The sequence below is a fragment of the Sparus aurata genome, chromosome 7, assembly GCF_900880675.1.
Source record: "Sparus aurata chromosome 7, fSpaAur1.1, whole genome shotgun sequence".
Classification (NCBI taxonomy): domain Eukaryota; kingdom Metazoa; phylum Chordata; class Actinopteri; order Spariformes; family Sparidae; genus Sparus; species Sparus aurata.
The window spans coordinates 19380418-19393674 of NC_044193.1; the positions used below are offsets into that span (position 1 = coordinate 19380418).

At 44.7% G+C, this 13257-nt stretch overlaps 1 protein-coding gene across 3 annotated transcripts in view; it reads left to right on the forward strand.

The window, feature by feature from the left end:
• Positions 1–13257, forward strand: part of rerea (arginine-glutamic acid dipeptide (RE) repeats a) — a 135655-nt gene that overhangs the window by 30611 nt on the left and 91787 nt on the right. Inside the window, exon 2 of one of the 3 annotated variants that reach the window (XM_030422327.1) lies at positions 705–771. The exons of 1 other annotated variant lie outside the window; for it this stretch is intronic. The gene's annotated coding sequence lies outside the window, so the exon portion shown is untranslated. Of the gene's footprint in view, positions 1–704; positions 772–8708; positions 9379–13257 lie in introns of those variants that run through there. One more of the 3 variants, XM_030422328.1, reaches the window with a different exon arrangement.

The window sequence follows — 13257 nt, forward strand, 5'->3', positions numbered from 1 at the left end:
TACCCCATACTACACACATACAGGACAGAAATACAGACCTGTACACCACCCGTCTGTGCTGTATTATACTACAGTGAAATAGAGCAGATTGGTGTAGCTGTGTGTGCGCGTTGCGTTTCTGGGTGTTAAAGAGAGTAAATGCAGGGAATCTCTGTGTGCGGATGCCGAATGTGAAATGTCAATGTTATTGAACAGGTGCTGCGAGGCAGAGCTGTGATGTTTTTATTTCCAAGCTCTTGTCAAGCAAGGCAGAGAAGAGAGGGCTCATGGGATAATGGGGGAGGTTCAGGGGTGGGGGACTGTGCGTGTGCGTAATTCTTTGTGTATATGTGTGTGTGTTTTACAGTGTGTGTAGAAAGTACGAGTGCCTAGATCTGCGCATACCCAGAGAGGTTTTATTGAGAAGAGGGAAATGAATACGGGCGCAGAATACCAGCTCGCAATCTCCTCATAGAAATGTTAACTGCACTGTGAATGGTATTATTTTTATATTGTGCACCTTCATGTTTTTTCAGTGCCTGTATTCACCATGTGTTAAACATGATGCCAAATATGGCAGCCGTCTTCACCCATGCATACGCCTTTACTGTCAAGCTGTTATCACCTCGTTTGTTCCATTTACACATCATTCATATTTTCTCCCCTTGTCCTCTGTGTGTGTGCGTCTGTTCTTCTTCCCCCTTCGTTTTTTTTTTCTCTTGCAGACTGTCGTTGTGTCAATACTTGTTGAGAGGCAATGTGGCAGTGAGCTAGGAGGTGAATGCAGTCAAGGTTAGTCAACAATGCTTTGTGACACTGGAGTGCTGACTAACACGGCCCCCTAACCCCCCTCTCCTTCCCCCAAAATGTTTTCTGTTCCTGCCCCACCCAGTGTGGACCTTGATCATCTTCCCCACCTGCCCTTGGTGCTTTTTAGCCTCATTCCCCACCCCTCATTGTGAGCAGAGCTGTATAATTTGTGGATGAATTAATTTAATCAAAGGAGGTTAGTCATTTCAGTTGTTTACAAGCAAAAATGTCAAACATTTTGCTGGTTGTAGCTGCTTAAATGAGATGATTTGCTGCTTTTATTTCTCATTTATGAGAGTAAATGAAGAGTCTTAAGGTTTTTGAATTTTTGTTTGACAATAGAAGCAATTTTAAGATGTCACTTTGGAGCAATTTTTAATTAAAAAAAAACGTTTTTACATTGAATAAACTAAACAATTCATGAAAACATTGTGACAATAATCACTCAATCAATAATCACAGTTTAATCACTTGTTAAAATAATCGTCAGCTGCAGCATTAATTGTTGGGGTTCATCAGAGGACAACGCTTGAATTTTATTATGGTGTTCTCAAGGTTTGAAAAGTGCTCGAATATTGGATAACTGCTAACTCATGCTAACCCACTCCTGTGTTTGTGCCTGGATGCATTATTTGCTATTTTTTTCACGAGTGCATTACAGCTACCCATGTCTTACCCAGTGCAATGCTGTTTTTTGGTGGCTTGAAGACGTCATGCAGGTCTTTGTCATTGCAGTTCCACTTGTGATTCTGCACTGCACTTTTAATTCCAGTGAAAATGTGATTACCATGTTGCCATTTCCACTCCCCTATCCAGCTCTTTTTTTTTTTTTGAAGAGGTGCGAGAGTGAGAGCAGCGCCTATCTGAATGTCCACGACAGCGGCAGAGAATCCAGCCACGAGGGGGGGGGGAATGGGCTGGGCTGCAGTTCAAAGCCGACTAGCAGGTTACTTAATGAGTTTGGTAATTGGCTCGCTGTGGCCTCCGCGCATCCCTGCCCTCCTGCTGCTGATGTGTGCAGGAACAGAGAGAGCCCGACCCATCCATCTTTCCACTTCCATCCATCCCTGCTCCAGGAGCTGACTAGAGGAGCTAATGCTGCGCCAAAAAACCTCCTCTGTCTGCTCCCCTCAGCCCTTTCTATAGAGACAGTTAGTGTGCTGCAAGTTAGGTTTCCAATCTGCTCAATATCGAATATCAGCAGCGTTACTCTATCTCTCTTCCCCCAGTCTCCCCCAGTTGGTCGCTGGGTGTGATCCCCCCCCCCCCACACACACATTTCTATCATATGTTAGATGCTTCATGCATTATGCAGAATATGTGCATCCAAACAAGCAAATTGCAGAATTTCCAGCTCAGCACGTTCTGAGTAGTAATTCTCTGTGTGGCCGCAGCGGTATAATGAGAACCACACTTCCATGCTCAGTTGATTCATAAGTCCAAACAATAAAGACAAAGAGCAGCGAGCTTGCCATGTAATCATCAATGACACATAACATGTTATTCTCAGTTTTTTCGGCGCATTATCTCCTCACCAGGGACATCAAAAGGACAGCTATTTTTCTTGTCGCGATGCTGTTGTAATAATGTGTGGTTGGAGGGAAAGCATCACATCTGGTTTAAATCTGTTGTGAAATTACAGTGATAATAGTTTGGGGGGAGGGGGGGGGGGAGAATCTTGAATGACCTTCACAGTTAAGATGTAATTGAGAGATGTTTTTATTCTGTATTGTTTATTGCTTTGTTTGTTTATAATAAGCCCCTAGAATTTACTGCCTTCGGGGATCCGCACCAGTGAGGCTAACCTAATATATATTCTAACTAATGAGCAGGCTTCCCACCTTACTACCTATTCCCATTAATTTCCATTTTGTACCTTTAAAAAGCCGTAAATAAAGCCCGCGCACATTAGCAAATGTGGTCTGTAGTCTCTAGTTGCAAGAACCACTGCCAAGCTTTTTATCTACTCCCATAGTGGAGCAGTTGATTCTGAACGCTGTAGGGGTTGCGAGGCCAAAGCACAGCTAAGTGGCTCCTCTTGACCTCAGCGCTGATCTCCAAACTGTCTGCTCCGACTGCACACAGACACATTTTCACCCATTCGCTCCCAAAAAAAACAGTCTAATCACACAAACACGGCCTCGACACTCCGGTCTGCACGGCGTCTCTGTGAGTAACACATCCTTTTTTTTCTCACCGCACCCAGCGCCGACATGCTCGACCGTACATTTGCTTTTGGGATTGCTGTTATTCATGCCAAATTGGAAGAAAGAGGGAATGTGAGGAGGACAAATTCGAGATGTGAAAAATTAGCCTGAATGAGTCGAGAATCTCCTTTCTCTGACCTATAATGGATGCGCTTATTCTAGTTATCACTATCTGTCTGTAAACTCGATGGCTGAATCATTAGGTTACACATTGAGAGCAGCCAAGTGCGACCAGAGGAGAATAATTGATTTCTGATTTTCTCAGTGCTGGTACTGAAGGGAGAAAAAGAAACATGCAGCTCTGTGCGCCATATTGAGTATCTTAATATGCATGTCATGAATGGGAGCGTAGGGAGTTAATTTTTTTTCTTATTGTTTCACACACCACCACATCCACCTCCTCCTTTTTAGCACAGCAACAGCCTGAAACCTGCACCTCCCCCGCTCATCCATAGGGTGGCAGTGTGTGGAGGTGAGACGGCCATGTGCTCTGTGTGAAATGGAGCAGTCACTGGCTATTTGAGCAGATTAGCTCAGAGACAGTAACCACACAGGAATCACACACCCCAACCGCCACTCTCTCTCTCTCTCTGTCTCTCTCTGTTTTGCTCTCACGATCATGGACCCCACTCGCTTCGCTGACTTGCCGATCAAGTTTAAACACAGTCTCACCCCGCTGCAATAGGATTTTCCTAACTGGTTCCAGAGCCGAGCATCAGACACATGTACTGTTTGTTTATCTTGCCGTGTCTTTGTTCACAAAAGGATTTGCCTGAAATGTAAACTTCCTCCTTTTAGCCACAGCCTGCACTCTTTCTCTCTCTTTCTCTCTCTCTCTCTCGCTCGCTCTCTCTGTGGCCCTCCTTGGAAATACAGTCTCATTCCTCAGAGTCTGTTCTCAGTGCAGTCCACGGCAAAGGCTGAACTGCTCTTTTATTCAGATGAATGAGGCCCTGTTTTTGCCCGGAGAATCAGACGGACAGTCCATGTGAGAGCCTGAAGAATGTGGAAAATCAGGGCCTCAGTGAAGTAGCAATCGAAGGCATTACATGGTTTGTTTGTGGCTGTTTCCGCTTCCTATGTTTGTGAGTTCATGGCCGTACAGCGCCGGCTGATTATTCTCTGGCTCATAAACATTTCACACCCCGATTCTCTTTTACCTCGGCTTCTTTCATTGTCTTGAGAAAACTGTCGACTCCTCAGACGCAGCGAAAGCTGCTATTAAAAGCTGTTTGTTTCTCCTTGTGTATATATATCAATGAGCAATTAGGGTTTGCTTTGTTTTGTAAGTAGAAACTGCTGTGGCTCCTCTCAGTAGCATTTCATCGATTTGTCAGCCAGGTGGCAGCTACCTCCATCTGGAATAAGGTTTACTTACATTCTTTTTTTTTTTTTTTACTGTGCAATAGTTTTACCAAATGGCTGCTGCGAGCAAGTTTCACTCTCTTGAGTAGCTTGTGTAGCTTGGCAAAGAGATTAGACATATGTAGCCTACAAGTGTCTTGGTTTTCAGAGTGTTGTGAGGCTGCCAAATGCGACTGTGAATAGCTATGTAAACAAGATAGCTATGCGAGGCTAGACCTTGCACCGATTGCCTAAAGTGAAATACCATTCCTCGGCTTCCCTCACATTTTAACAACTTTGTTAATGATCGCAAATAAAGGGCTTGCTAGGTAGCAGCCTAATTGCTAGCTGTCTGTTTGGATTGTCTCCAGAGGACATCTTGATGACGGCTGTTTGCTCGTGTGGAGAAAAAAGTGCGACATCCACGGTTTTTAAAGGCCCCTTTTTTCCTCCTTTGTTCATTAATGAAATCTCGCTCTTTCGAGTGCTGTTCTTTTCAGCTAAAGCAATACTCCTTGAAAACCGTGATTCTCCAAATCCACAAGCGTGCAGTTAACCATATTTAGTTGAGTAATTTCCTTGAGTCACTTTGTTGGGAGATTGGAGAGGATTGTTTTATTGCTTCCCCTTCTCTCAGCCCCCTCCAGGCAAAGTCTGTGTTTTAATTAGTCGTGTAAGACCCTATTTTCCCTTTGGATTCCCCCAACTTGTAAAGTGCTCTCTTAAGAATCCATGAAGGCTAAAAGGGGCAATGAATGATTTGAAGTCAGCTTTTTTTTTTGCTTGCCTGCCAGCAGAGAAGAGAGAGGGGAGAAGGAGGAGGAGGAGGAGGTGGGGGGGGCTATCAGCACTTGCCGTCAGCATGAGGAACAGTAACTTGAAGCAGCAGTCACACAGAGTCTTTGTTCTTTATGGATTTAGTACGTGTGGCGAAGAGAGAGTCGCTGCTTTAAAAGCCCCATCTGGAAAAGCTGTTCAAGTTTGCTAATATGAGTGGAAGCGGCTCCTGTAGGTAATACCTGCCCGAGAATGGTAAAACAGTCTGGAGGTGCAATCTAGCACATCCGCCTCCCCCCCATATTATGTTTTGGCAGCAGGGCAGTTAGCTTGTTACACTGTCGAGATTTAGTCGTGTTAAAGTTGAAGCTTCAGAAGTACACCCCCACCGCCACCACCAAAACAACCTAACCCTCCTCTCGGTTTACAAGTCTGTTTTCATCTCCCAATCCCTCTTTTTTTCCCCCTCTCTCTCTCTCTCTTCTCCCCTTCAACTCGTCTGCTCATCCCTGGTGAATGTATTAAATGAAGTTACTAGATATGAGTGCTTAAGAGGCCAGGGCCTCTGAGGCTTGCCAAGTCTCTCACAGGCTTGGCTCAGTCATCCATGTCACTTTTTTCTGTTGTTTCAGCTACTGGCTGACTTACTCGAGCACTTTCTCTCTTTCCCGCCCGCTCGGTCTGGTGTTTGCTGCCTCTGAGAGGCTTGTTTTTTCCTCCAGCGTGAAGAAAAAAATCAGGCTAAAGCAAACAGTGTGTGTCAGCCACAGCTTTTGTTAAGTATTCATTTTTAATGAGCGTAAGTGGCTACAGAATCCTATAAACCATAAATGGAGTAGTCAGACTGAGGAGGAGGGGAGGCAGCGAGGAAGGAGGGGGCATGTTGGCCTTTGATTCAGTGGCAGTCTTGCAGTCTTTTTGTTTAGTAACACTTGTACTAATTATGCTTGATGTGGATGAAGAAAACATATTTCAGAGCGATAGTTTGTGTTGCTTTGTTGTGCCATTTGTTTTCCCTTCTTCTTCTTCCCTCCTCATACTGGTTCTTTCTTTGAGCTCATACAAGGAATTGTTCTCCTTTTAATAATCTTTAGGAAAAAGAGCATGTCACGGGAAAGTGTCGAGCGGCGCGCAGCTCCGTTAGATTTAATTTCCTCTGAATTCAGGAAGAACGGGCTCCGAGTAAACCAGTTTTTGTTCTGTCGTTGCTGGAAGAAGGCACCGTAGCTGTAGATGGAGGAGTTGCTTGGGGAAAAAGGTATTGTGATGGGCCGTTTGAATGCTGAACAGAATTGAATAGACACAGTCAGCTTCCCAGATACATGCTTAGGCCTGTAGAATGTGGAGTGCTTTGCTTGTAACTGCACCGGTTGTCTCCTTTCATTATCGGTTAATGGTGCCCAACTTGACAGAGCCATGTGATAAACAGTGGAGCTGTGAAATCCTGGAGGTGGAGTTCTCGTCCGCCTGATAATGCGATCTCATCTGCCGGGGAGGGGAGCCTGCCGCGCCAGCCAATCCAGCTTTGCTGCTGCTCTGCCTTCAAGAGAGGATTCACCACACTCTTGCCCTCTGCACCGCTCCAACTTAAGCCTCGCTGAAGATGTTGCCGTTCGACTGTTTTTTCTTCTCGTAGAATCTTTTTTTTTTTTTTTTTTTTCTCTGGAGCCTGATTTACCATTGTAGTAATTTTCGGGCTGTGATTGCACATTAAACACAAAGAGACAAGCATTTCCGCCTCCTTATCAGTCGCTGGGTGTTTGTGTAACTCAGGAAAAGAGGCAGACTGTGTGTGTGTGCGTGTGTGTGTGTGCCTGTGTGTGTGTAAATATCATAAACATTGACCTTGTGAAATGTATACATACTGTGATAAGGGAGGAGCTGTTGCTTGCTGTGCTGGTGTTAGGTTACCACGTAGAGGGTGGGTGGTGGGGTTCGACTTCTCAGGACAGTTGCCTCAGGAGGAAGGTTTTACCAGCACTTTGTTACACAGCACAAACCCCCCACCATCCTCCTCCTCCTCCTCCTGCTCTGCTATTGAAACGAAGACGACCAACATGGCTTGTAGCACAATGAAGGACCCCCTGCACACCACCCCTCAACCCAATTGCTATTGATCCCCACTGCCTGTCTCTCCTGCTTTGCCCGGCTTTAGTGCATTAAAAAAAAAAAAGAAAAAAAAAAGGTCCCAATGTGCAAACTATTTGCTTTTCTTAATTGGATTTTGACAGTGATCCAATATCATGTTTAAGACAATGAAAATGTGTCAAGCGACCGGCTCAGTAAAATGGAAATCATCCTATTAATTTATAACTTAATGCGGTCCATCTTTTGTCGTCGTCCCCCCTAACCCAGCTCCACCCCCCTAATGTGTGTGTGTGTGAGGGGGTAAAAAAAAAAAAAAAAGACAAAACAAACCATAGTGTACATTATTCAACCACAAAATGAGTTCCGAGACCTTGTGGGGGGGAAATAACCAGCATCACATCTCTTTTTCTTTTTTTTTGGGTCCTTTTTTTATGATGTGATGCATTAAAAATCAGCCTCCCAAATATTGCTAATGGACTATTCACATTATCATCCCGGCTTGTTTCTGCCTTTTTAATGGGTGGGGTGACTAATTAATTCATTATCCAAATATGCAAATGAGCTCCACAAGCCTGAGCGGCGTTCAAGCCCTTTTCTCTCTCCCAATGTGAAATCATTACGTTTAAGGACGGATGACTTCATTTATGTTGCTAAAGAGGCACTATCTAGTTCAGAACGCACACTTTGATATTCACAACAGTAATGAGATAAGAATACAGTCTTTAATTTTGTCTGTAACTGAATAAACAAGCAGTTTCTCTGAGGAAAATAAGGTCCAGAACACTGTTTGTTTAAAGCTCGAGAGGGTGGCAGGGTCTGCCACGCATGAACAAACAAAAAAATTAAACCAATGTGAAATGGTGTCGTCCTTTAAGGTCAGTTTGTTTGCTCAGTTGACTCAGTCATGAAAATGAAGAGGTGTAAAACGTCAGCGAATGTAGATGGTGCTTTCTGATTTCTAAGCGTTGAACCCTGTCACTGTGCAGACATTATTTACAAGACACTTCTACTATTACTTCCAGCTTTCATTGTCTCGCTCTGTTTTTTGTTTTTTTTTCCACTCACATTCCCATAAGCATGTTTTTTTTTTTTTCCCCAGTTTGTTTTTTTTTCTCCCCATTGATCCTTGATGATGGTCAGTTTTGGCTGCCGTGCATCTCGCAAACACACAACACACACTGCGCGCAGCTTTTCCCTACGGGGGCTGCCATCAATCAACAGCCACATTGGGCTCCCACCACCACCACCACCACCACCTCCTCCTCCACCCTTTTGTCCCTGGCGATTATTTGAATCCAGTCCATGTTTTTGTTTCGCTCTGATTTCTCTCTCTCTCTCTCTCTCTCTCTCTCTCTCTCTCTCTCTCTCTCTCTCTCTCTCTCTCTCTCTCTCTCTCTCTCTCTTTTTTGTGTTGAGCGTGGTCGGGGTAATTCTCCTTCACTAGTGTCTGGATAAAGAAAGACTAGGTCAGCCATGTGGATGCGTCTGTTGAACAGCTGAAGAGGAGGGAGGAGGAGGAGGAGGAGGGAGCGATAGGGGGAGTGAGTGTGTGTGTGCATAGGAAAGAGAGAGAGGAGGGAGAGAGAGAGAGAGAGCGCGCGCGTGTGTGTGTGTGGAAAAAGGAAGCGGAGCCTGTAAACGGCGAACTCACTGGTTTCCTACCCCTCGAAACAACTATCAGCGCCGCGGTACTTCTCATGTGGACACTACCACCGCCGGAGGGGAATGGGAGCCGGACTATCTCACGTTATATAGTGCCTTTTTTCCCCCCTTGTTCTTCATTTTTTTTTTTTTTTTTTTTTTTTTTTTAAGATTTGCTCGGCGATTTCGTGGACGTGAAGAGCCCATCAGTTAAAGTGAAACCGTCTTTTGTTGAAGCAAGTGCTCGCCTGCCTGCCTGCCTGCCTGCCTTCCTTCCTGTGAGCCCCGTCCGTGCAGGGTTTTAAAAAAAAAGAAGGGAAGAAAAAACGATAGAGAGGAAAGAAGAAGAAAAAAAAAAGTGTCCGCGTTCGAGTGCTTTTCGGTTCCCCCGGTTTCCTTGGATTTGACCCAGCTGGCTTAAGTTCGGTGGGTCATCTCGGGCAAGGATCGCGTGTTTTTTTTTTGTTTTGTTTTTTTTTCCCCAACTTGTTTGCAGCAGTCTCTGGGACTCCAAGAATCACCAGACTGGCGGGTGAGTAGTTGAATACAAAAAAAGATTGCAGGACGGTTGTGGTGAGGAGGAGGAGGAGGAGGAGGGAGGGTGCAGACAGGGGGAGCAACGTGTGTGAGATTTTTAAAAAGGAAAAAAAGAAATGTTTTCGAGCAGCAGTGTTGACTAAAATCCTGGTGGCACTTTGACCCTTGAAGTGACAAAAAAAGAAATGTGTGTAAGGAGGCGTGTGTGACCTCCAGTCAAATGTTTTTCTGAGCTCAAAGTTTGGCTGCATTGTTGTAAAAACTTGGCTCCTCTCTCTCTCTGTGTGTGTGTCTCTCTGTGGACCCTCAAAGCAACCTCCATGACCTGGCCCCGGCCTGTAACAGGGCTTCAGACCAGCAGCTAATGGTTTTAAAGTGAGAATGATGAAGTAAACAAGGAGGGAGAGCTCAAATGGCCCAAACCTCTTGCTGTCCAGGAAACATGCGTAAAAGATTTTTTTTTCTTCAAAGCATCTTTAAGTGTGTGTGTGTGTGTGTGTGTGTGTGTGTGTATCAACCTCGAGGAAAAGAAGAAGTTCTGACAGGGAAGAAGAAAATGTTGAAACAGGTCCTGATGAGTCAGTGGCACATACATTTGATGGGTGGGATTTCCCCCCAAGTTTCACATAAAAAAAGGGGGGGGGGGGGGTGTTGGATTTACAGCCTCGCTTGTGTCATAAATTGATTATTGGACTGTAATAATGGAAAGTAGTTTAGAGGTTTGAAATGAGGGAAGGTTAGGAGAGCTGTTGGGGGGGGGGGGGGGGGGGGGGGAGCAGTGTGTGGGAGAGCGGGTGAACCGGTTGCAAACTGTTGAAGGACCACCAAATTAACTTGACTTCCCCCTTTCAGCACCCCAGAGGCTATGAACTCTGGCCCCAGCACATGCAGCTCTCACTGTGTGTCTGGGGGGGGGGGGGTCTGTGCCTGTTGTTGAAAAGAGCAAGGGGGGTTGGCTGGTGGGATGTGTGTGTGTTGAGGAGGGGGCCAGCTTAGGATTTGAAAGCAGACTACAGTTATTTGTCTGAAAGGCAGCTTATCTAATGTTTTCCAGTTATACTAGAAGAGGAGGAGGGGGGGGGAGCTTGTTTACTTAAATCACTGTAAAATTGGTCATAGTAAGTCATAAAGTGAGTCTTCATGTGACTCCAGTCAGAAGCTGAATCCTCGGGGTATGTGGCCACATAAGCACAAAGAGAGCTACAGGCCTGAGACAAGAGTCAAATCAAGACAGGGGGCCAGGCAGTGATTGCCTTCAATCTCTGCCATATAAAAACAATCCCTTCCTGCAGTCCTCCCCCCGCTGCTGTGTTTCTTACATGGACTCAGATGTTGCATTGCTAATTGTGAGGAGCTAATCTCCACCATGCCCGGCTCTTCCTGTGGCATTTTATTTATTTATTTTTGCCCCCTCCTGCTCGCTGAGAAGTAACCTCAAGCTTAATGATTCAGATGTGATTAATCCACTTGAGTGGGACGACACCGCACGGGCTAATGTATGGCACAAGCCCCGCAGATAATGGATGGCTGCTGGAACATAAAGGGCAGTTTTCTCCGCGGAAAAAAGCATTGCTTGAACGTTCTTAAAAAGTCACGGCACTGTGAGGCTGACACATTGTATAAGTCACGAGGTGCAATTATGGTTAAAATGTTAACAATGGTTGTCTTTCTTAGTGTTGCTGTGAGTCACAACGCTGAAGTGTTAGTGCTCTCTGTTTAATCTTTGATTTAGATGTCAATAACAGATGGAGTGTGAATATTTTACAGACAACAAGCCTCACTTCCCTTTTTATCGATGATTTTTCAGGGGATGTCACTTGACAAATGAGTTTATTTGCAATACGGCAGCGTAAACAAGACAGGGTGTGAGCGTTGGACTCGTGTAGGCGACATGGACTGTTTACATGCTCAAAATATTCCAGTTTTTGCATTTAGTCAGTTAAAGACAGTAGTATTGCTATGCTGTTAACATGGCTAATGAAAAGGAATATTCCACTAATACTCCTTTTCCTGTTTATCAGTGTTTACAAGGAATTAAATGCTTTATAAACCACTTATGCAATTGTAAAGGTTTACAAACATCAGTTGCAACTTTGTAATGGCCATCTAAATGATTTTTATACCAAGTATTATAAACATCAGTTGCAACTTAACAATAAACAGTGGCTTAATTAATTGTTTGCATATTTCCAAATGCACTGTGTACATGTTCGAATGTCCTCCAAAAAGAAAAATAATCTTGGCAAATTCCATGTGTCTTAATTGGAAATGCTACATATGGAATGAGGCCTAATTCAGTACAGCCATAAAAGTAGAGCGGTTCGCAGACCTGTATCATATTCTGAGCATTGTCATGTATAATAGTGGAAAACTAGTCTGCGCGTAAAAGCAGTCACTGAGACTTTTCCTGTTTTTTTTTCTTTTAAGACCAGTCTGTTTTTTTTGTTCAGCGGTCCCTGATTCAGCCGAGGATTAGCCCTTTTGTAAGTTGCACTGCAAATGGTAAACAGTAGTGTGACAGGAATCATTTTGGTTATGTGAGTAATGTGCAATCACAGTCCCTATCTCGGCCCACACAGTCATGTGGGAAAACTTGCGTAGCTTGTCTTTCTGAACACATTTTGAAATGGCATGTTCCTCTCTTCCCCAGAGGGTTAGGATATCCATTTAGTTTCACCACTTGTGGACTGAATGAAAGAGGAAGTGGTCAGCCCCTCTTAATGGAGTTGTACGCACGAGCCCGGGTTGTTCTGCAGTGTGGGATTTGTTTTGTGGAAAAAAGCAGCGCTGAGGGTTTTCACGGCGAGGCTGCTATCGAATGAGAACATAGCAGGCTAAATCTTAATTATGTGCTCACTGCCATACTGCTGTCGCTATCACTTTACATCATCCCCCATTTGCAGTGCTTCATACCAGTGTTTTGTGGGAAATTAAATCTGATGTGCAATTTGATCTGGGTCTGAGTCCGCAGTCTGTGTTGTTGATTCATGTAAACCGCGGGGAAGCATAGTAGCGGTGTGAGTCACCCGCCCTTCCACAAACACAAGTCTCACCGCTGACAAGGTACAGAGAGCTAGTAAACATTCAGCTCACATACGGGCGAGTGTCACCTCTGAGGAATCTGAGGGGCGATATCCGGATCAAAGAGGCTGTTTCCGACCTTACAGAGAAAGAGGGATGCTTCATAGAGTGAGGCTGTAACGGCTGTCTAGCTGCTCAGAGGCGGCTGAATGTTTGACAGGGCATTGGAAAAACGTTATTTAATCTGCTCGCATGATGGTCCTCGCTGGGATTGCACCACGCTGCGTCTCTGCCCCCTTTTTTTTCCTCCCCGTGTCAGGATGATGGCAGTTTTCTGGCTGGTAGCAAAACACACAGCGGTTGTCTGTGTGTTTTTGTTTAAACGGTGTGATGTAATGCGTAAAGAATTGGAGAAATTGTAATTGATGCAGTGTTGGCGGGCCTCTAATTCTCTTTCTAATGAGTGAGTCTGCCGAGGTCTTGATATCCTATCCATTTGGGTAATAGTCTGAATGACTCAACTGTGCTGCATTGCAATCACAAAGAAATGACCCAATTGTTATTATAATGAGGCACGTGAATGAAAACAGATGTGATGTTTGAGCCAATACAAAACAAACAGTTTGTAAGATGCTGATCAGGTAAGCGTTTGTGAATCACACCACCGGCTTTTTTGGTTGTTTTTAACTGCATGCGCATCAGCCACATAAAAGGTATCGCTCCAACAATACCGAAGCACGAGCGCCGCCTTGTCATAAAGCCAGGTGGAAAATCAATGACAAGTGGCCTCCATACCATTTTAGGAATCATTTCCATCTCCCTACACGGAAGCAACCTCATGGTTCTGAGGAGC